Source organism: Acipenser ruthenus, chromosome 15 (assembly GCF_902713425.1).
Source record: "Acipenser ruthenus chromosome 15, fAciRut3.2 maternal haplotype, whole genome shotgun sequence".
NCBI lineage: Eukaryota > Metazoa > Chordata > Actinopteri > Acipenseriformes > Acipenseridae > Acipenser > Acipenser ruthenus.
The window spans coordinates 6,966,660-6,991,131 of NC_081203.1; positions in this window are offsets into that span (position 1 = coordinate 6,966,660).

Sequence of the window (24,472 nt, forward strand, 5' to 3'; positions counted from 1 at the left end):
TCATATGGGTTTTGTATGGCTAGTTTGGGTAGGTTTCAAATGTATGTTGTTGCAGCAAAAATAAAGGATATATTAAAAAGAAACATGGAAACGTTATACTGGTTTGGTGTAACAATTTATTAAAATCAGCTTTCAAAACATAAACAAAAGTAGAAGGATGGACAAAAGCTCATTCACGCCTCACCTTCCCAGCTACAAAAGAATGGCTTGTCTATATCTTGAACTGGTGTACTAGAATCTGCACGGTGAAGCTAATACCACGGGATTGCTTGTGACTGGGTTAATGCCCTGTAAGATAAATGCAGAACAAATAGGGAAGTTTACTATTTTGGGCAATAACACAATACTATCTTTCTCTTGAATAGGGCAGCAGTGTGGAGTAGTGGTTAGGGCTCTGGACTCTTGACCGGAGGGTCGTGGGTTCAATCCCAGGTGGGGGGACACTGCTGCTGTACCCTTGAGCAAGGTACTTTACCTAGATTGCTCCAGTAAAAAACCCAACTGTATAAATGGGTAATTGTATGTAAAAATAATGTGATATCTTGTAACAATTGTAAGTCGCCCTGGATAAGGGCGTCTGCTAAGAAATAAATAATAATAATAATAATAATAATAATAATAATAATAATAATAATAATAATAATAATAAAGGGATTGCAATGAAAGCGTCTTTCATTAGAGCTGTCATCATCTCTGGTCATGTATGGTACCAGGATGAACCGTGCTGCCTACCAAGGGGACCTCTGCAAATTTCAAATTCCATGCAGGTGTAGCAGGTATAAGAACATAAGAAAAGTTTAGGAATGAGAAAAGGCCATTTGGCCAATCAAGGCTCGTCCCTTGTTAGCACACCATTCTCCCCTACTGGGAGGATTTAAATTTAGAAGCACAGAATCTAGTCTTTTTTTTAAAAATGTTCCCAGTTTTTGAGATCCTACTACGTCTGTTATAAACTTACTTTTACTCAGCTTCCATTCATGCCCTTTTGTTCTACTCTCTGGGCTAAATTTGAAGTAGTGTCTTAGGTTAACTTTATCTATACAATGTAATGAAATCCTGTCTTTAATTATTTTAACCTTTCCTCATAGCTCATGTTATCAAGTCCTAGGTCTAGATTAAAACCACCTGAATCTGTTTGGGATCAGAATATGGATATGAGTGTGTTCTCTGGCTTCTAAATTCCTGTAAAAGACTTAAAAGATACTATGTTGTTCCAGGCCAATGTTCAATATTCCAGACACAAGACTGGGGATTCTTCCTGCAACACAACCACTTATTCAGAAATCACAACACCGTAGAAGGTTAAGCAAATGCAAAAAGTTAGAAGGGTTTTAGAGATCTGGGACTAAGCCCAGCACAGGTGAAGAGCTGATCGCACACTTAACCTTTACAGTTAACTCAGCAGCCTGTCAATGTAATGTGTTACAACACCTCCACTATATGTGATCCAGAGTATGAGTCTGCTGTCTCCACATGCTAGTATTCAGCAGATTTAAACCAATGTCTGCCACGTGCTATAAGAGAGTATGTAAATATAAATTAAATTTGACTGTGATTTTACATATTTATATTTTATATGGTTTGCAATCATTATATATATATATATATATATATATATATATATATATATATATATATATATATATATATATATATAAATATCAGTTGAATTTAACATGTTTTGGAGTTGGATAAATAAAGCAATGCGGGAATATTGTTTGGAATTATTTACAAACATACAAAGGTGTTTATGTTCCTGAAATGTGGCAGAATATTTACTAATGTAAGTTTATGTTTGGAATAGATTAAAAGGAATTGCTTATGAATGATTATTATTATTATTATTATTATTATTATTTATCTTTTTTAAATGTAACTAGAAGGGAACACTTTCATACAGTATTTAAAGTGTTTTTAAATGCTTTATAAAGACTCAAAATCTTATTTACAGATAAATGACTTTATAACCATGGAAACAGACAGGATGTGTTTATTCACCTGGGCTCAGGCGCTAACATGGGGGTGTTTATGTCTGTTAGTCATGGTGAGGAAAGTGAATGGCAATGTCTCATCTGCCCCCAGCTAGGAGTGGATTTGTTTAGCTGGTGGTTCCTGATCCACCCCATCCTATTACACCTCAAGCATACCAAAGCAACTACAGTAATTGAAAAGACAAAAATGAGCAATCCAGTATTACAAAACGTTTGTAATGAAAGCTAACTCATTGTCCACCTATTCATTTCATTACCTTACTGTAACATAAAAAGGGGGGGGGGGGGGGGGGGGGGGTTTGGTCAGGACCTTCGTGACATGGCCTGTTATTAAGTGTCTTGGCCTTAAGTCCTGCTACAGTAAGTATACATTACCTACAGGTTCTTCTAGCACATGCGGAACAAAATCATTATTAGTAGAACAATATTCAAGTGTTCATGTTTATATACCTTACAGTTCTTACAATACAGGCTTGTGTTAATGCTATGTCTCTCAGTTTACTAAGCCTTATGCAATTCCTACACTGCCAGTGGCAAAGTCCTACAAAGTGCAAGGGCACAGTCCCTTCTGCTTACTTTTATGAGACACCTGAGCTTCAACTCCTTTGCAGGAAACTAAACTTAAAACAAGTATTTTCAACTGTACTTCCTCTGGTGAGCTCTGCAGGAAACAATAAATCAACACTTACCATGACCTGCAAAGGCAAGAAATAGCACAAAAGAACTCAATTATGTGTGACCTTTGGGCAGTTTATGCTTGGTGTTTCATTATTTTTTTCAAAACCTTAAAAAACATAAAATTCTCACAAGGCCTGGCAAACAATTTTATGTAAATTCTTCCGGCCTCACACTGGTTTCATAAGCAGTTGTCAGCTGTTTCCGTATCTAACACATTCCACGAGGAATAGTCCTAAAAATGATGATTCTGTTGTGTCAGTTCCAAACCAGACAATTGTTATGGTGACCGTTTTCGTGCAAAGAGGAAAAAGAACAAACCAAGCTGAAGTTGATACCATTTCTCAGACCAACATAGAATTTGGAAACATACATGCTTACTGTGACAGGATGACTGGGCGGTGACGTCAGGCAGAGGCAGGAACTAAAACCTGACACCAGGCCCTGCAGTTTCAAAAGAAAGACGCGGCTGGCCGCCATTTTATTTACAAATAACAAAAATAAATAAAAGGTTTAAACAAAAAAACACTTGCTCACAGAGCGAAAATAAAAGGTTTAAATAAAACAAATCTCAAACACAAAATATACAGGTCAGGCTGGGCAGTCGCTGTCACTGTTCCTGTATATATATATATATATATTTTTAAGTTTTGTGTTTTTCTCTCTTCTCTCCTCGCTCTCTACTCTAGCTCCTCTGAACTCACACCCGGAGTGCAGCGAGCTGCAGGCTTTTATGCAGGTGACCACCTCCCGATTAGCAACAAAATTAATACCTTAATTAATTCGGGAGATGGCCACCTTCTGCACAAGTTTATTAATTATTCCTGGCAGAGGACGCGCACCAATCTCGCCTCTGCCAGAACACATTTTAAAAAATAAAGAAAACATATTTACATACAATAATAAATACAAAAACAATAACAAAACATACAGCGCTTCGCCGTCATATAATAAAATAACTAAATCATAATACAAAACAAATACAAAATAAAACACTACACAGGGGCGGAGGGGGAAACCCCGTTCTAAATATAAAAACAAATACATTTAATGAGCAGGGCTTACTACCGCCCTGCTACACTTACAAAACCACACAGGTCCCTTCATCAGGTAAAATGAAATCTTGTATATTTTAAACTTTTTTGGGTGTAAGGTATCAACTGAGCTCAATAAGAGCAGCTGTTGCAGTGTGCATAGGGGTGGACCATTAATTCTGGGTCTCTACCTCTATGAGGGTGTTTCCATTGTATCATTATAAGGGGATTGCACAGCATCAGCAGAAAAATGTCTATTGTGACAATTATAAATTATTCTGAGTATGCTGTGTGGATGTGGATGTTGATTTTTTCTTATTACATTCTCAACCGGCATAGCTGTTTAAAGAATTGAAAACCCATCAGCTGTACTTTCCTCCAGAATGGCAACCATTAAAGAACGATTGCCAAAGAATATATATTTAGAATATCGTATATGACGCTTTATACAACTCATGTTGCTTGATAACTTATTACCTACTTATTACCTACTTATTACCTACCGTAGCTCAAAATGATATCTAATAAAATAAATCAAGAACCACATCATAAAAAAACAACTAGCTCACTATGAGAAGTGTTTTAATGTTATTTATTTTCCATTTACATTAAAAAGAATGACTGGGATATCTTAGAACCTATTTTTGAGGATTCTTGAAGCTTTCTTCTCCAACACCTCCTACCATCAATGAGAACCCCTGGTGGTTGCTGGTTATCATTACACTATCCACAAAACAAACCACATTAAATACATTTACATATTTATAATACGATACCTAAATGCAGGCTCTTGGGTATGATTTGTATCTAATTTGTCCCTTCATAGCCGGCATAGCTCTACTCCATGAAACAATATTGCAGTTTTTTATGTAGTGTTTTCATCTGGTACAAATACAGATGGCTGTATCACATCAATGTCAGCACCAAATATGTATATTATATACTGAGTTTAGAAGCCATGTACTTTTTTCAATTTTTCAATGTCCAAGATGGAAGGATGTAACAATATAAAATCCAACCCACGAATTGCTTAAACATTGAACCAAACTTGTAAAATTGGGTTTGATAGATAAAAAATATGTCCTGTTCCTAATAAGTGTTTAACTAAGTAAAAACACATATTTATTCTGTTCCGTGGATTCATGCTAATGGTGCTGACAAGAATGGTTAACACTAGATCAAACATGACAGATTTCAAATTTAAGCGTAGATTAACAAATTCGATTTAGTTGGTTGAACAAACAGCTTTTATTTTTTGCTCTAACTTGTGTGTGCTATAGTTCTTAGTCTGGAGACATACGGCACGCCACATTAAACTCTTTAATGAGGGCGTTTGATTTGTTTCATTATACCTGTTCCTAATGTACGCACCCATCCTTTAGATCTGTTCAGAAGTTGTGTGTGTGGTCTTCAGAATCGCGTGACAATAGGTTCCACTTCCCAAACTTTATGCAAAGCGTGGCACTGGCGTGAAATAACCGGGTTCAAAATCACTTCACAGAGCAATGTCTGTTTCGTGCCCTATAATCAGGAGCTATCAACCATTTTCATCAAAGTTGGGCCCAAATGTTTTAAACAAATCCTGCCCAATGTGTTTAAATGACCCTACACATATGCAACATCTCAAACGGTTTCTGAGAAACAGAGTGTTGAAAGTCCAGTAACAGAAGCATATTCCTGATGAATGTATGTGTATGAATACAACCCAGAACATTGTATCTTACACAGCACCCTATATGATATTGTTTATAATATATAAGAATAAGAATAATTACACAGTATTGCTAATGTGACGTCACTTCCATTTGATACAAAGAAATGTCAGGATCTACTATACATAATATACTGTATATTGAGTTTAGAAGCCATGCACTGTTTTCAGTAATGTCAAATGTCCAAGAGGAAAGGATGAAACAAACAAACAAAAAAATCCAGCCCAGGAATTGCTAACGGTCATTCCATACCAACTCAACCAGAGCCGTTGCCCGACCGTCTCAGACTTTGTTGGGGGGTTTCTGGCCTGCTGAGTTCAGAAATGCTAATTATTTATTATTTTTTTTAATTTCCCCTTCGAGCTGTGACCTGGCAAAGGTCAACCTAAAGTAAGAAATGACCCTGACCAGTGTTCATGTCTCCGGACTTACACAACTGCTGCAAACACAAGTTAAAAAATTAAAAGCTGTTCGTTCAACCGACTACAGTATTCGTAATCCAAGTTAGTCCAGAACTAGTTTGTAAGCAAGCACCAAACAGACAGTTTGCAGTTGAAAGCACAGAACTTTATCTAGTGTTGCCCGTTCTTATTACCAAGCATTTGCATGAATCCACAATGAAATGGCAGGTGTTGAATATAAATGCCTTTTAAAGTTAAACATTTCAGAAACAAGGCATAATTGTTCCTCTAAAATGGTACTAGTTTGGTAAAAATTTTAAGGGTCATTCCATGCCACTCAACCAGAAAAGGGGCATTTAGTTCACCAACCGTCACAGATTTTGCTAGAAAAATTCACCTGGGGGTTTTCGGACCTGCTGAGTTCAGAAATGCTAATCTTTTTCTTTTTTTTTTTAATTTCCCCTTCGCGCTGTGACCTTGGACTACGTGGTACTTTAGCCTCACCAAAGTGGCCATAAGCAATGATCGAATGCATGACAAATGCATCTTAAAAAATCTGCCAAAAATCCAAAATCGGATGCTACAATGTGTTGCTTAATTCTTGTAGATCTCATCAACATCTATCCAAAAATATCTTTGGGTGATTTTTTGGAGCCCTCCCCACGTGAATTATTTCAGCCTAAACTTGTTAGAAATACTAATAAATCTAATTTCAGAGGGGGTTAATGACCAGTGGGTGGACTTGAAACCAAAAGTGTTTCACAGAATTTGGAAGAGTGGTCCCTAAGGTTCTTACAGGAATACTAACATTTTAAGACCTGAAGTTCGAATAAAACTCGTCACTTACCCCTCGTCTGGCAACTTGCCAAAAGTGAGTTGGGTGCTCCTGGTATTTTTTTCTTGAAAGCCCTATTCGTTACGAGTAGAACGAGGTGCTACACGTGATGGTAGCGTCTAAGTTGAGCCTGGGGTGATTTTTCTGGTCAGGGTCACTTTTTCACTTTAGGTTGACCTTTGCCAAGTCACAGCTTGAAGAGGAAATAAAAAAAAAAAAAAGATTAGCATTTCTGAACTCAGCAGGCCCAAAAACTCCCAGGCCCTTTTCTGGTTGAGTGGCATTGAATGACCCTTAAATTTTTTTTACCAAACTAGTACCATTTTAGAGGTACTATTATGCCTTGTTTCTGAAGTGTTTAACTTTAAAAGGCATTTATATTCAACACCTGCCATTTCATTGTGGATTCATGCAAATGCTTGGTAACAAGAACGGGCAACACTAAATAAAGTTCTTTAAAAACTAAGAACTGTTTATGTTAAGCTTGATAAAGTTATACTGTGCTTTCAACTGCAAACTGTCTGTTTGGTGCTTGCTTACAAACTAGTTCTGGACTAACTTCGATTACGAATACTGTAGTCGGTTGAACGAACAGCTTTTATTTTTTTAAATTGTGTTTGCAGTAGTTGTGTAAGTCTGGAGACGTGCACGCTACATTAAACTCTAATGACAGCAGCCTGTGTGCTCCCATGCACAACAAACAATCAGGACTTTACCAGGTGAGCCACTCCTTGACACTCTAGAAAGGGATGAATTAAGTAGAGCTGTACAAAGTAAACTAACTATTTATATGGAGGCAATGATATCTCTGTAGTTACAATAACTGAAACAGATCTCACTATCTGCTAGAATTCATTACAATCTATAGACTTGCATTTCCTATGCTGCGCTATATCGATATTGAATTCAATAAGTGTATGAATACAACACCACCCTGACTTTTCGCCTAAAAGTTTATTGCATGATAGTGCACCAGAAAAAATAAGATAATAATTAGACAGAGAGGGAGGTGGAAAAAGAAGAGAGAAGACAAACATAATCTGAATTTTACGAGCTAACCAAATTGAAAAGATATCAAAGATGTTTACAAGAATGTGCAGACAATTTGCATCCACCTTTCAAAAGTATGTCAACAATGGGTGCTCTGACTAATAAAACAGCAGATTTAAAACTCCTTTTATCTGTGAATCTGTCTGGGGAAAACATACATTAATGTCTTTAAAACAACGAAATAACAAAGACAGACAAGCAGCAAGAAATTAAACATCTGCTGATTGATAGCCAATCTAAATGTAACTGAAGACCAAAAGTGTAATATGCACAGGTCTTTAATGTTAGATGTGTATAACTTCTGCAAGTAGACAATATATGCATACTTCAGCTGAATTGTTTATTTGCTTGTTAAAACAAAACCACAGAGGTATATTTTTGCTTCTAAATGATTATGATCACATCTATACCCAAAAGTTTTCTGTTTGTCAGAAAATTGTATCAAACTTGTATTATTTTCAATCAAAATCATTTTGTATTATTTCTTGCAGAAATTCTATGTACCTTCATAAGTACAGACACGTTCTGTTGGTCCCTTGTCTGACCTTAGAGAGGTTCCACTGTATATTTTCAAGTTAGTTAGCTTTCCATGGTTCTAAATACAGTAATCTGTCACATATCCGACTGCGCTGGGACCAGAGTAAGAGCGGATATGTAAAAAAGCAGATAAATAAATCCTGTTTAAATACCATTATACACAGCTGTAACAATTACTATATCCAAGCGATTATTGTTTTGAGATTCAACTTTTATTAGGGAGCTCCCCTAAATCCCTTGTTTAGAAAGATATAGGGTAATAATTCCTTTGAAAACCATCTGCCATATGGGTGCATGCATTCGCTGCTGAGTGACAGGCAGGAGAGCGAGACGGAGGTTGAAGTTGATACGCCCCACAGACGAACAGGATTTATTTACATATCAACACACTGAACAGCTCATGTGACACTACCAGGAATGGAAACACACTACCAGCAATGGATCACATCACAAGGGGGTTGTTCAACCTTCACAAAAAGGCTGTACTAAAAGATTTAAGACAGAGGGATCTATTCAATGGATCTGAACAGCGTCAGTCAAATAGCAGCCTGGTTTAAATAAACAGGGTACAAGGGATCTATTTTAATGATCTTAACAGTTGAGATCCACCACTGTCATGCATGTTATACACAGGGAATAAACCCTAGAAAACTCATGGCAGACCAAGTAATCTTTGTCAATGATTTTCTTTAAATGATTAATATAAACTGACTACTGAACAGTAACATGAACAGTAACAGTAAAGTATGTTTCGATTAAAATGGCCACAGACAAAACAGGGCTGCAAATCGTTTTGAAAATGGTTTTGAAAGTTTAGCACGAGAGAGCCTACTGGTGTTAAAGTACCAAACCCTGCCCTAACCCATAACAGCATATGCTTCTAGTGTTAGTCTGTGGCATTGTGTGGAATGAACCAGTAAGGCCACAGCAGCACATCTCTCACTTGTGACATAAACAACAACAGTTTCACTGGTTTTTAAGCACTGCCAATAAGCTGCTTCCTTCTATCAGGCAGTCTCTGCTTTAGAAATGCTCAGTTACAGTTACCTTTACAGCTGATTTGTCTCCGTATTATTATTATCATTGTCTGATGTGATCACAGGAAAACAATTCAAATGAAAGTGCCAGACTTGTTCCACTTTCTCCTGCTGAACAAACACTGAGGCCATCATGAAAACTGGAACTACAGCTTCTTCAGCCGTCATGGAAATTAACTATATTGTAATATTTTAGAAATATATTTTGAGATATGTTTCAGTATATTGGAAATATATGCAGCGCAAAATATCCTCACTTTTACAGAAAATGTATCTGACAAAAACATTTAATGTACAAAAACTTTTTCTATATTTTATGTATATAAATGTGTTTCCAATATATGTTATTTTTTAACATAGTGTATTTTGTCAATTCATTTATATATTAGAATGACATTAAATTTGTATATCTTAAAATATATATCTCTCAATATTTACCAAAAATATTACGCAATATATTAGAATGCAACTTTAAGATATTCAATTTAAAATATCTCTTATCCATTAAGGAACTAAGTATGTGAGAGAGCCAGAAAGACCACTTTAAGTCTGGAGGGACACAAATCTCCTTTAAACTATTCGACTAACAAAACCAAAACTCAGAGGTAGAATGATACTGTCTATTAAAAACAAGGCCTACATGGCTGTCAGTGTTTACTGTATCTCCTGTTATATGCTGGTACTCACTCTAGTTTCACTGATTTAGACCAAAAGGCTCCGTTTCATTCATTCTCCTGAGCTGTATATGGTGGTAAAACATGGGTATGAAACTTACGCATGTGGATTTGAGTAGTTATAACACTCATCTATTTGTATGTGTGTGGCAATAGCTTTTTAATTCAAGAGCTTTTTAATTCAATTCTTTACCAGTACATGTTCTCAAACAGTCACAGCCCATCTGAAAAAACAAAATAAGCATATTTAAAACTCAGCAAGTTGGGTTAAGAGTATTCTTCACAAATACAATGAAAATACATAATTATATAGAAAAAAATACAAGTGGTTTAAATAATATAATGTAGGTGATGATTAGAGAGTATGGGTGTTGTATATTGTTTTCAGTAATACTAAAAGACAAATGATCAAGGTCTAGTGTTTTTTTTTCCTTTCAGAAAAAATACTTTGTTGTGGTTCTGTGCTGTAATGAATTGGCGTTAATGACTGGTGAATGGAAAATAGCAAGTATAAGGGTTCCCAGGATTGCATAGCTCTACACTGGGTATTGATTGTTATCATATTGCCTGCATTTATGTTTAAATGAATGCTGGCCATTATTGCATACTAGGCCTTTGAGCGATAGTTCCACTATTAAGGGTAGCCTTCTATGCCTGATCACAGTCAATTGTATAGTTTTAGTCATTGATACTTTGCATTGTATGGGGTATTTTTTACAGACATACATAGAGGTCTAATTTAATGATCTCAACAGCAAGGGGTCTTCATAATGCTGCCTTTAAATGTGCAATCACATTTCATTGTACTGTATTTAGATTAGATTTAGAGCAATAAATGACCCATTTGCTAATCTAAGATTAAGTAGATTTTTATATTTTCTGCAGCCTTGCCTGTTTCTAATGTTTGTAATCATACTAAGTGTTTTTACTGTGTTTTGTGTTTTGTTTTCAAGGTGCTTTTACAAGGAGTTTGGGCGCTGCTCCTCCGCTCTAGTGACATGTAATGTAGGCTAAAATTGCCAACGTGAACGGATATATATTAGTGTATTGCCAGAAAAACAGTCTGATCTAGCCTTTTACAGGTTTGCATTTCTTTGGAGCGTAGCTCCTGAACTCTCAAAGTCCAGTAAAACACACAATTTGAATAATTGCAATAAAAGCCACTCAGCATGATTAGAAACATTAAAAGGAACAGATGCTTTTACTATGGCGACCTTTTATAAGGGAAGTTTTCAGAAGTTTGTTTTGGGGGGAAATTAACCTTTTTTACTGCCCTTTGTCCAGGGGTCACCCATTGCGGACCTTTATTCAAAGTGTAGGGCTTACACAAGAGTAATGACAAGGTAAGCATAAGGAATCCACATTTTTCACATATTTAAACAAATGATTTGGAAACTGAAGGGAATTCAGAAGGACAGTTATTTTAGTGTAGGTGAATGTAAAATCCAAGTACTGGTGCAGCGGCCAGATTCAGTCAGGTACAAACAAGTCTTTTTTATTATTACAATTATTGGGAAATTATACAGGCCGGCCATTTGAAAGTACAGGCCATGTCAGTTTCGTTTAATGAAGGCTGGAGGCTGAGGTCTTAAAAGTAAAGTCTTTATATGATGTCTCGTTTATCATGGGCTATTAGGAAATATCGACTTGGAACTCTTGTAGAAATAAGAGGGGCAGTCTTTTCCACTGTGGCATAATTATCATTTTCCCCATAATGTCTCCCAATAACAGGAACCTGTTGATTTGTTTAACTCCCAGTTTGACTTTGTTCAAAAATCTCCACAGGGTATAATTCCAATCTCATGTTACTCAAATTTCTTCTTCATATTGATGTAGAATAAAAAGATACAACCTATTATTTCCAATGTGAAAAATATAGTTCCTCATTTTACATCACAGAGAACAATGCTGATTCAAAAGGTTAGAGAACGATATGAGATGTAACCCAGGAGATTACCGCCTACAGCACTGGAAATGGATACTATTGAAACCCATGGGAGAATTGCCTTTCAAGGAGGGTCAGTGTTGTGCCCTCCGTGAACACTTAAGGCAAACATCTCAGAAGCTAAATTAGAGTTTGCCAGGCTGTCTGTCACTCTGCAAAACCACAGATTTGTTTTGGCACTTTGTGACAGTCAGCTCTTTACATAATAATTAAATGAGCACATCATCAAGTCAATCACTGAAGTTGCAACAATCCAGTATTAGATATTACACCAGTGGTACTCAATTCCTTGAGATTTATTCCAGTCCAGGTTTTTTTTCCAACCAGGTCCTAAATTAGGTAATTGCCTCTAAGCAGGTCCAGCAGGCGATTGATCTCAAAACTTTGTCAAGTTGGGTTTTAAAGGATCCCAGTGATTCAGTATCAACAACATGACTCGATACCCGCACCACTCTCTATGTGAAGAAGCATCCTCTACCCTTTCTCCTAAGTCTATTTCCACTTCCAACTGTGTCCTCTGGTGCTGGTTTCTGTGCTGCACTTAGAGTATAATTTAGGGTTAACTTTGTCAACTCCATTTAAGATTTCAAATTCTTCTTTGTTGTAGGTTATATAAAACGTACTGTTGATCTGAGGATTATCCTTCTTGGTACATTACTATTGTGAGAATGAGTTCTTAGAATTTGATTGACAGCATGTTTCATTATTGTTGCTTTCTTGTAGCATGTGAAACCTGGGTACAGTATATGTGTTAAAGGTTAAAGAAAGCTTAATGTTTACATGTGTTTAACAACAAGGAAACCATGACAATCACTCCTTGACATTGTTTATTTAAAGGTAATCAGAAAATGATAAGGAAAATGAGGTTATCTCACAAGGAAGCAGAGGTATTGACACTGTTCTCAATAATTGTAAGTGGTTCAGGGGTCAGGAGCTCGGGCTCCTTCCCCATTCTGTCCCGCCAAAATATCTGTCAATCTCCCTATTTAAACCCCAAGACTCGCTCTTTTTCTCTGTCTTGCATTTTTCATTTCCTCCATGTTATTTGTTTATTTAGTAGACGACTTTATCCAAGGCGACTTACAGAGACTAGGGTGTGTGAACTATGCATCAGCTGCAGAGTCACTTACAATTACGTCTCACCCGAAAGACTTGCTCAGGGTCACACAATGAGTCAGTGGCTGAGGTGGGATTTGAACCGGGGACCTCCTGGTTACAAGCCCTGGACTTTAACCACTGAACCACACAGCCTCCATGTCTGCAACGTTCTCTCTCTGGGAGGCAAGTGAAGCTCACTTCCCAGTTTTAGACGTCCAGCCGAGCTGGCCCTATCCTCTGCCAGGAGCCAGAGAGGACCCCTGGCCAAATCTATCCTAACTCTCTTTCGTTATCCCGTTTTCCGTCCACTCGATGTTCCTCTTGGGGGAAGTAATACTTGCTCCCCAGCCTTGGAGGTCGATCGGTTCTGTCTCACCTCCGCGAGCCAAGGGGAAACCCTCTCTTCTTTACTAAGTCACAAAGTGCTTCTCTCCTATTTCAATTTCTGAGGTTCTCCTGCCACACAGCCCTTGTTCCTGTCCTGTGAACTTTAAAACAGCTGCTTACAGTGTAGTATTAAATGTTAGTGTTGTCTACACTGCTCTTAACTTAAGATTGATGGCCCCTTGCTTTGCAAAGACAGATGTGTGGCTCAAAGCTATTCTTTTTGTATTTCCATACCAGAAAGTTCTTAGCAATTCATCGAAACCTAATAGGGGCACTTGAGCCAGAATAAATGGAGCATATTCATGGTTGCTGGTGTTTCCTTCCATTTGTTGGCTGTAGCACCTGAAATACACATGCATACTCATTACTTATCGGGTAGTAACGGTTGTAGGAAAGGATGTAGGTTCACAACTACACTTTTAACATTATTTTGTTTGATACTTGATATATTGACCCACTTAATGACACATTTGAAGAGTGTCCAGAAAATTTACTATGATATGTTTTTACTGATACACAAAATTAAGGGTTTAAAAATAGAAATCCACATGATTTTTTGATTCATGATTGATTACAGAAATTATGCTACGACTTTGCCATTCCCAAACAAAATAATTTTGATAAAAGTACAGTCCCGGGCACTATGTGAATGTTTTAATTCTGCAATATGATTAAACCTAAACAAAAAACTTAGCAAAGAGTAGACCTCTAATGATATTCAGTGAGAGGCACAATGAAAGTACGACAATCTCACATCATGAAAAATGGAAAGGGAAACAGACACACAGAAGAGCACAGCCCTGCTGAAGTCTCTGTCTATTTGCGAAAATTCAGTTTGGTGGAAAAACAACAAAAAACATTATAGATTCAATTTTTTTGCAAAAAATAAAATAATAACAAGGGAAGGCTACATTTTGCATAATAGGTCACACCAAAGCTTGTATGCAACATATGCTTTACAGAAATGTTCAGTCCCTGTTCAAGGGATTAGCCTTGTTGAGAATGAACCAGGAAAGCATTTAAAATGACATGCTAACATCTGTAGGGGTCACACTTTCATTGAGAGCTCCCTACAAAAGCTCTGCCAACTCATCTGGTCATCTTGGATACAGCAACAGACATTGAATAACATCACATCATATTTTATTAAGAAAATTAACTACATTCAAAAATACACGGAAATACGTTATGTAATGTGTGTTGTAAATGTGTTCTCCCTCTGTAGCAGGGCTGAGGCCTGCCCCTGTGAATAATAGGTCTTTGGAGGTTATCATCATCATGTATACTAGGATAACCCCAACGTTTATGGTAGGGATTCATTTAAGGGATTTTAATCCCACCAAAATGTATTTGGTTTGTGCTGGAAGAAGGTTCCTGATGTGGGACTGTCCTGTGTAGTGGGAGTAGCGCACAGCCAGAGCTTGGCCTACGTTTTCTTAGTTGTTTTTGTACAGTGTTTTGTTTTGCATTTTTGTAATAATATATACGTTTGCTGGTACCCTAGTGGCAGCCACCAACAACTGCCTGTGTGATCATTACTAAAACCTAGACGGCTGAGCTGTGTTTTCAACGACAAACCTTCTGTGTCCCTCATTTCTCAGTGGATAACCGTAACAGAGTAACAGAACACCTCCTTTTGCACCCTCAAAAACATTATTTTACTGTGTTGTGTCAACAACCACTTATTGCTTCATTTTGATATCGTTTTGTTAAGCTTCAACAGAAATAATCAGTACCTTTATACTATCCTGTCCAAGCAAGCACAAGTACTTCTGAATTAAGTGGTTGCTATTGTTCTTGTTATACATCTGTCAATTACTATGAAACAGAATTCCTGCCACTTAAAATAATCCCTGCATCTGACATAGGGCATATAAAAACTGACATTATGATGGCATGCAACAGCAATATTAACCTTATGCACTTAAAAAAAAAATGTAAGCCAAAAGCATACACATTCATTCAAATGAACTGTTACTGGATGCTAAGTATGTCAGTCAATAGGGGAAGAAGCTGGTTGGTCAATGACAAGAAAAAAGGGGTTGAAGGAGTGGGGAGGTTTATTTAATACTAGATATGTTTCAGGGAATTATTTTGTAAGCTGCAACCTCTTTAAGTCTATATCATACTTTGCTTGTAGTCCAGCAAAAATAAATGCATGATGGGAAATTTGCAGAAAATAATGTTCACCAAATAAAAAGTTATCAGCTCACAGGCATCAGCTACTGTACCATGGATAATCTTCATTGTCTGAGGTGAGGCATATAAAACAGCAACCAATCCTTTTCAATAAACAGTATATCCTTTTTTGTATTTGTACAGTAAGTGACCTTTTATCTCTTGAGTGCTATCTCCAATGGATGTGTTTGGTTTTGTAAAACAGAAATTACACCTCCAGTACTAATTGGCATCAAACGCAAAACAGCGTCAGGAAAGTGAGAAACGTGTGATAACTCTTTACAGGTGTAGTGTTCTGCCTCATATTCTGGAATCGGAATTAGATTTTGGACCATATTTGAACACCCAAGAGTGTGTTATTGTGCTTATAAAATGGCTGGATGAATATTAGCATTGGAATAGAAAGCCCTTCACCGCTAGGTCACCAATTGTATTTCCAGGTCTGGAATCCAAAGAAATTTTGATATTAGACTCTCGACTCGCATGACGGTAATACATAAGATTAATTTCACACAGAACTATACACCAGTGTCTGAGCTGGGAATCAGTCCATACCCAGAACCATTTTCAAATAATTATTTTTCCCCTAAATTTCAAAAGCGCAATTCACATGTTACCTCACCCAATTACTAATCTGGAAGACTGAAAATCAACAGATGAGATCTGTTCATGCTGTCAAATCAAGAGTTAAATAATGATATTGTTAAATAATCAGAGATAAATGTGAACGTTCATTAGTATAGAATGATGCCCGGTAATTGCTCTGCCTTTATTGTGCAGCCACCCACTTGTTCAAGCTTGCAGCAGCCTGGTTTCAACTTGTGTCAGTTTACCAGAAACAATACAGAATTCAGTACCCAACTGAGTGTTCGTGATTTTGATTACATTGCATGGATTCTACAGTGGGTGGAAACTTTCTCAAGTATATGTGGTGCATGTATCATCCCCCAATTTGGAAGAGTCCTAAACTTTTCTCCTTTAAAGTACACAGAGCAAACATAATCATTCCTGTAAATCTAATATGTATTGCCATAATTTCATAGGAAAAGTACGATTGGTTACCTGGAGGCCCAGCCAAAGCTTCTGAGAGTTTCAGATCTTGTAAAGGAAATAAATGGAAGAAATTCTGAATTGTTTCGTTTTTCTCAATTCTTTATCAAGATGTATATGTATATATCTTTTTCTAGTGGAAGTGCAACATTTAAATATGTTCAAAGACGTTCAACAATTTTATAATCTCTAATTGCTGTGAAGATTAAAAAGTATGCCATAATGTGAGATGTGATCAAACTCATGTGTACAATATCAGGTAAGATTCACTGTAATTATTTGGTTAGCTACTTGGTTTACTTTACTGTATCTATGAAAAGTACAGTACCGGTACTAGACTATTTACAGACTAGAGAATGCTTTATATACCCTTCTGTGTCCACCTAGGTGTGAAGTTACAATGAGCTCCTTCAAAAGTTCTAGCAAAACAAACTTTAATCAAACAAAACTAACAGAGGAAAATAAAAACGACTAGAAGGATATCCACCAAAATAAGAGATTTCTCCTTTTAAACCACCTGTTATTCTGCAGCCATTGGGCCACAAGTAACACATAGATCAATACAAGTATGTCCCAGCACAGAATTGTTTCTAATATGCAAAACAACTATGAATGGGATGTTATGAATGGCATTTGCTTGTGCTGTGTACGTGTATGATTTGCATACAGTCAGTAATCCTAATTCCTGTTTTTAAAGAAATAGCTAGCCATGAATAATGTTTTTTCGCAATGCACTGGGTTGACTACATCGTAGTACCCTGTCTTTCCTTCATTGAGTGGGCTGTTGGATAAAACAAACAGAGAGAGAGGTACTGTGAAAGGGTAGTGTCGGTGGCAAGGCTGGGCACTGGGAGATCTGCAGGTTAAGCAGCGAAGCACACTGTAATTAAAGCAAAATAAAAAGTTTTAAACGAGCAAATCAAAAGAAACTCACACCCAAGCAGTGCTCTCACAGTGCACATTGTTTGCATTCCTATATTTCTGGGGACTTCTCATTGACTCTCACTATATTTTTATTAACTATTTCTAACTCCAGTCAGACAAAACTCCACACAGAGTGCAAGTCGACAACAAACGAAATATTTTGGCACTTTTTTTTTTTTTTTGAAGGCATATTTAGTTCTTAAAAACGTGTTTTACAAAGTGGGGACATCCCCACAACGTTGTTTTTTAAGGAGTTACTATCTTTGTGGGGACATTTTCTCAAATGTTGTCCGCACATCGATAGCCACAGCTACAGCCACAGTTGCTACTCTCAGCTCTTCTCCTAACTACCTTCTCAAACAAAGGGTCAGGCTCTTCTGCACATGGATTCTGGCAGGGATGGAATTAACCCTATCCCTGCCAAATTTAAATTAAAATAATCCAAATTTATTTACACGTTCACCAGACCATGCTATATACATACCGGGCTGTGCCCTGTCACAGGTATCATCATGTTATAAATGATGTATTTTGTTTTTAAGTACCACTAAACTCAATCATCCATTCCTGGACGCACCTTAAAAAAATTGGAAGACCTGTGTGAGAAACCCAACACTGAAAGTACAGATTCTGTTTCGCAAGCCTAACTGCAATTCAAAAGAAGCAATTTGCATAACATATTACACACTGTTTAATGAGGGCTTAGTAATACCCCACAGGGTGAACTGTAATTTATTAAGTATCAAGTTCTAATACATTGAAATTCAACATCATACAAAAGTACCACTGATGGTTAGCAGGCATGCAAAGCAGCTATTAGCATTGCTTGAGTCCCTTATATAGTATCCATTCACAATTATTACAGAACACAATACATTATACATTTAATAAGAAATGTGTGGTTCTGATTGACTTTTCAGTACTGTGAAATGCAACTTCAAATTACAATTATACTGATTGGCTACTGCAGAGCAGCTTTCTCATTGACTCAGTTACAGTGCAAGCCTTTAGAGTAGACTGTAGGTGGTTGTTTATATATTAAAGAAAAGAAAATATTGTATTTGTCTTTATACACATTGACACCTTTACCAATAAATCATGCTGCAAATTAAGTTTGGGAGTGGGGACAGCCCCTACACATTTCATCATCTCAATGTAACCTATCAGAAACATAAATACCCATGTAACTCACCCCTCTCTTGCACTTGATTCATTCACATCCCTCCACCCTCCCATCTCCGTCCCAGTAGCTTCTCCAAGTACAATCTGTTATGGGGGGGTCCCATAACAGATTGTACTTGGATCCTCAAACCAGGTGGGTTTGATGCCAAATATTTTCAGATATACATTGCATAATCATCAATACAAGTGTTCCTGAACTCAAATGTCCGTGCTGTAGGGTTTGTCATGAACGACTGAATGAAGGGTTCTAGAAGGCAGATGCCTGGGTAGGGGCAGAAGAAGTGAGTAAAGAGAACTGATTATGCACTACGAGAGAAACTATTGTTTACTTCTTTACTTATAGTATTTAAGTTCCAACTTCCAACAATGATTGCTTCTGTTAATAACATTCATCTAGTTCACCGATTGTCAAGTCTGACTTATTTAAAGAAAAAAAAAATCTAAGCTAACACACAGTACAGTGGCATCAACAATGATGCAAGCATTAACCTCACATTTTAATATCATTAGTTCTTTATATTAGTTAAATGAAATAAATAAATAATTTAATGCAATATAAATAGGGCTTGGAGGTTTGTAAAAATAGTATAACTTAAGAAATAGTCTGACAATTTAGATGACATATACCTAAATAAGTGCAAAAGAAAAAAAGCTATAGAACAATATAGAACTTGCACAGTATATTGCACTGTATCAAGTAACAAGCAGAAGGCTACAGTTTGAAAGGGAAAGTTTTTGTTTTGTTTTGTTTTTACACAAATTAACTTCAATGCTTCACACAACTATGAAGATTCAAATTTAGGGTAACTGCAAAAGACAAATGTTTACTCGTTTTAGTTAACAGAAAGTTAAACAGATTTTTTTTGTAATATATGTATATAGTTAACTAAGAATACAATATAAAGCATAGCTCATTTTAATGTGACATCATTTCTATCTGATACAAATAATCTGATACAATTCATATGGCTGTATCACATCAATATCTACTTGGTTTACTTTACAGTATCTATGAAAAGTACAGTACCGGTACTAGACTATTTACAGACTAGAGAATGCTTTATATACCCTTCTGTGTCCACCTAGGTGTGAAGTTACAATGAGCTCCTTCAAAAGTTCTAGCAAAACAAACTTTAATCAAACAAAACTAACAGAGGAAAATAAAAACGACTAGAAGGATATCCACCAAAATAAGAGATTTCTCCTTTTAAACCACCTGTTATTCTGCAGCCATTGGGCCACAAGTAACACATAGATCAATACAAGTATGTCCCAGCACAGAATTGTTTCTAATATGCAAAACAACTATGAATGGGATGTTATGAATGGCATTTGCTTGTGCTGTGTACGTGTATGATTTGCATACAGTCAGTAATCCTAATTCCTGTTTTTAAAGAAATAGCTAGCCATGAATAATGTTTTTTCGCAATGCACTGGGTTGACTACATCGTAGTACCCTGTCTTTCCTTCATTGAGTGGGCTGTTGGATAAAACAAACAGAGAGAGAGGTACTGTGAAAGGGTAGTGTCGGTGGCAAGGCTGGGCACTGGGAGATCTGCAGGTTAAGCAGCGAAGCACACTGTAATTAAAGCAAAATAAAAAGTTTTAAACGAGCAAATCAAAAGAAACTCACACCCAAGCAGTGCTCTCACAGTGCACATTGTTTGCATTCCTATATTTCTGGGGACTTCTCATTGACTCTCACTATATTTTTATTAACTATTTCTAACTCCAGTCAGACAAAACTCCACACAGAGTGCAAGTCGACAACAAACGAAATATTTTGGCACTTTTTTTTTTTTTTTGAAGGCATATTTAGTTCTTAAAAACGTGTTTTACAAAGTGGGGACATCCCCACAACGTTGTTTTTTAAGGAGTTACTATCTTTGTGGGGACATTTTCTCAAATGTTGTCCGCACATCGATAGCCACAGCTACAGCCACAGTTGCTACTCTCAGCTCTTCTCCTAACTACCTTCTCAAACAAAGGGTCAGGCTCTTCTGCACATGGATTCTGGCAGGGATGGAATTAACCCTATCCCTGCCAAATTTAAATTAAAATAATCCAAATTTATTTACACGTTCACCAGACCATGCTATATACATACCGGGCTGTGCCCTGTCACAGGTATCATCATGTTATAAATGATGTATTTTGTTTTTAAGTACCACTAAACTCAATCATCCATTCCTGGACGCACCTTAAAAAAATTGGAAGACCTGTGTGAGAAACCCAACACTGAAAGTACAGATTCTGTTTCGCAAGCCTAACTGCAATTCAAAAGAAGCAATTTGCATAACATATTACACACTGTTTAATGAGGGCTTAGTAATACCCCACAGGGTGAACTGTAATTTATTAAGTATCAAGTTCTAATACATTGAAATTCAACATCATACAAAAGTACCACTGATGGTTAGCAGGCATGCAAAGCAGCTATTAGCATTGCTTGAGTCCCTTATATAGTATCCTTTCACAATTATTACAGAACACAATACATTATACATTTAATAAGAAATGTGTGGTTCTGATTGACTTTTCAGTACTGTGAAATGCAACTTCAAATTACAATTATACTGATTGGCTACTGCAGAGCAGCTTTCTCATTGACTCGGTTACAGTGCAAGCCTTTAGAGTAGACTGTAGGTGGTTGTTTATATATTAAAGAAAAGAAAATATTGTATTTGTCTTTATACACATTGACACCTTTACCAATAAATCATGCTGCAAATTAAGTTTGGGAGTGGGGACAGCCCCTACACATTTCATCATCTCAATGTAACCTATCAGAAACATAAATACCCATGTAACTCACCCCTCTCTTGCACTTGATTCATTCACATCCCTCCACCCTCCCATCTCCGTCCCAGTAGCTTCTCCAAGTACAATCTGTTATGGGGGGGTCCCATAACAGATTGTACTTGGATCCTCAAACCAGGTGGGTTTGATGCCAAATATTTTCAGATATACATTGCATAATCATCAATACAAGTGTTCCTGAACTCAAATGTCCGTGCTGTAGGGTTTGTCATGAACGACTGAATGAAGGGTTCTAGAAGGCAGATGCCTGGGTAGGGGCAGAAGAAGTGAGTAAAGAGAACTGATTATGCACTACGAGAGAAACTATTGTTTACTTCTTTACTTATAGTATTTAAGTTCCAACTTCCAACAATGATTGCTTCTGTTAATAACATTCATCTAGTTCACCGATTGTCAAGTCTGACTTATTTAAAGAAAAAAAAAATCTAAGCTAACACACAGTACAGTGGCATCAACAATGATGCAAGCATTAACCTCACATTTTAATATCATTAGTTCTTTATATTAGTTAAATGAAATAAATAAATAATTTAATGCAATATAAATAGGGCTTGGAGGTTTGTAAAAATAGTATAACTTAAGAAATAGTCTGACAATTTAGATGACATATACCTAAATAAGTGCAAAAGAAAAAAAGCTATAGAACAATATAGAACTTGCACAGTATATTGCACTGTATCAAGTAACAAGCAGAAGGCTACAGTTTGAAAGGGAAAGTTTTTGTTTTGTTTTGTTTTTACACAAATTAACTTCAATGCTTCACACAACTATGAAGATTCAAATTTAGGGTAACTGCAAAAGACAAATGTTTACTCGTTTTAGTTAACAGAAAGTTAAACAGATTTTTTTTGTAATATATGTATATAGTTAACTAAGAATACAATATAAAGCATAGCTCATTTTAATGTGACATCATTTCTATCTGATACAAATAATCTGATACAATTCATATGGCTGTATCACATCAATATCTACTTGGTTTACTTTACAGTATCTATGAAAAGTACAGTACCGGTACTAGACTATTTACAGACTAGAGAATGCTTTATATACCCTTCTGTGTCCACCTAGGTGTGAAGTTACAATGAGCTCCTTCAAAAGTTCTAGCAAAACAAACTTTAATCAAACAAAACTAACAGAGGAAAATAAAAACGACTAGAAGGATATCCACCAAAATAAGAGATTTCTCCTTTTAAACCACCTGTTATTCTGCAGCCATTGGGCCACAAGTAACACATAGATCAATACAAGTATGTCCCAGCACAGAATTGTTTCTAATATGCAAAACAACTATGAATGGGATGTTATGAATGGCATTTGCTTGTGCTGTGTACGTGTATGATTTGCATACAGTCAGTAATCCTAATTCCTGTTTTTAAAGAAATAGCTAGCCATGAATAATGTTTTTTCGCAATGCACTGGGTTGACTACATCGTAGTACCCTGTCTTTCCTTCATTGAGTGGGCTGTTGGATAAAACAAACAGAGAGAGAGGTACTGTGAAAGGGTAGTGTCGGTGGCAAGGCTGGGCACTGGGAGATCTGCAGGTTAAGCAGCGAAGCACACTGTAATTAAAGCAAAATAAAAAGTTTTAAACGAGCAAATCAAAAGAAACTCACACCCAAGCAGTGCTCTCACAGTGCACATTGTTTGCATTCCTATATTTCTGGGGACTTCTCATTGACTCTCACTATATTTTTATTAACTATTTCTAACTCCAGTCAGACAAAACTCCACACAGAGTGCAAGTCGACAACAAACGAAATATTTTGGCACTTTTTTTTTTTTTTTGAAGGCATATTTAGTTCTTAAAAACGTGTTTTACAAAGTGGGGACATCCCCACAACGTTGTTTTTTAAGGAGTTACTATCTTTGTGGGGACATTTTCTCAAATGTTGTCCGCACATCGATAGCCACAGCTACAGCCACAGTTGCTACTCTCAGCTCTTCTCCTAACTACCTTCTCAAACAAAGGGTCAGGCTCTTCTGCACATGGATTCTGGCAGGGATGGAATTAACCCTATCCCTGCCAAATTTAAATTAAAATAATCCAAATTTATTTACACGTTCACCAGACCATGCTATATACATACCGGGCTGTGCCCTGTCACAGGTATCATCATGTTATAAATGATGTATTTTGTTTTTAAGTACCACTAAACTCAATCATCCATTCCTGGACGCACCTTAAAAAAATTGGAAGACCTGTGTGAGAAACCCAACACTGAAAGTACAGATTCTGTTTCGCAAGCCTAACTGCAATTCAAAAGAAGCAATTTGCATAACATATTACACACTGTTTAATGAGGGCTTAGTAATACCCCACAGGGTGAACTGTAATTTATTAAGTATCAAGTTCTAATACATTGAAATTCAACATCATACAAAAGTACCACTGATGGTTAGCAGGCATGCAAAGCAGCTATTAGCATTGCTTGAGTCCCTTATATAGTATCCTTTCACAATTATTACAGAACACAATACATTATACATTTAATAAGAAATGTGTGGTTCTGATTGACTTTTCAGTACTGTGAAATGCAACTTCAAATTACAATTATACTGATTGGCTACTGCAGAGCAGCTTTCTCATTGACTCGGTTACAGTGCAAGCCTTTAGAGTAGACTGTAGGTGGTTGTTTATATATTAAAGAAAAGAAAATATTGTATTTGTCTTTATACACATTGACACCTTTACCAATAAATCATGCTGCAAATTAAGTTTGGGAGTGGGGACAGCCCCTACACATTTCATCATCTCAATGTAACCTATCAGAAACATAAATACCCATGTAACTCACCCCTCTCTTGCACTTGATTCATTCACATCCCTCCACCCTCCCATCTCCGTCCCAGTAGCTTCTCCAAGTACAATCTGTTATGGGGGGGTCCCATAACAGATTGTACTTGGATCCTCAAACCAGGTGGGTTTGATGCCAAATA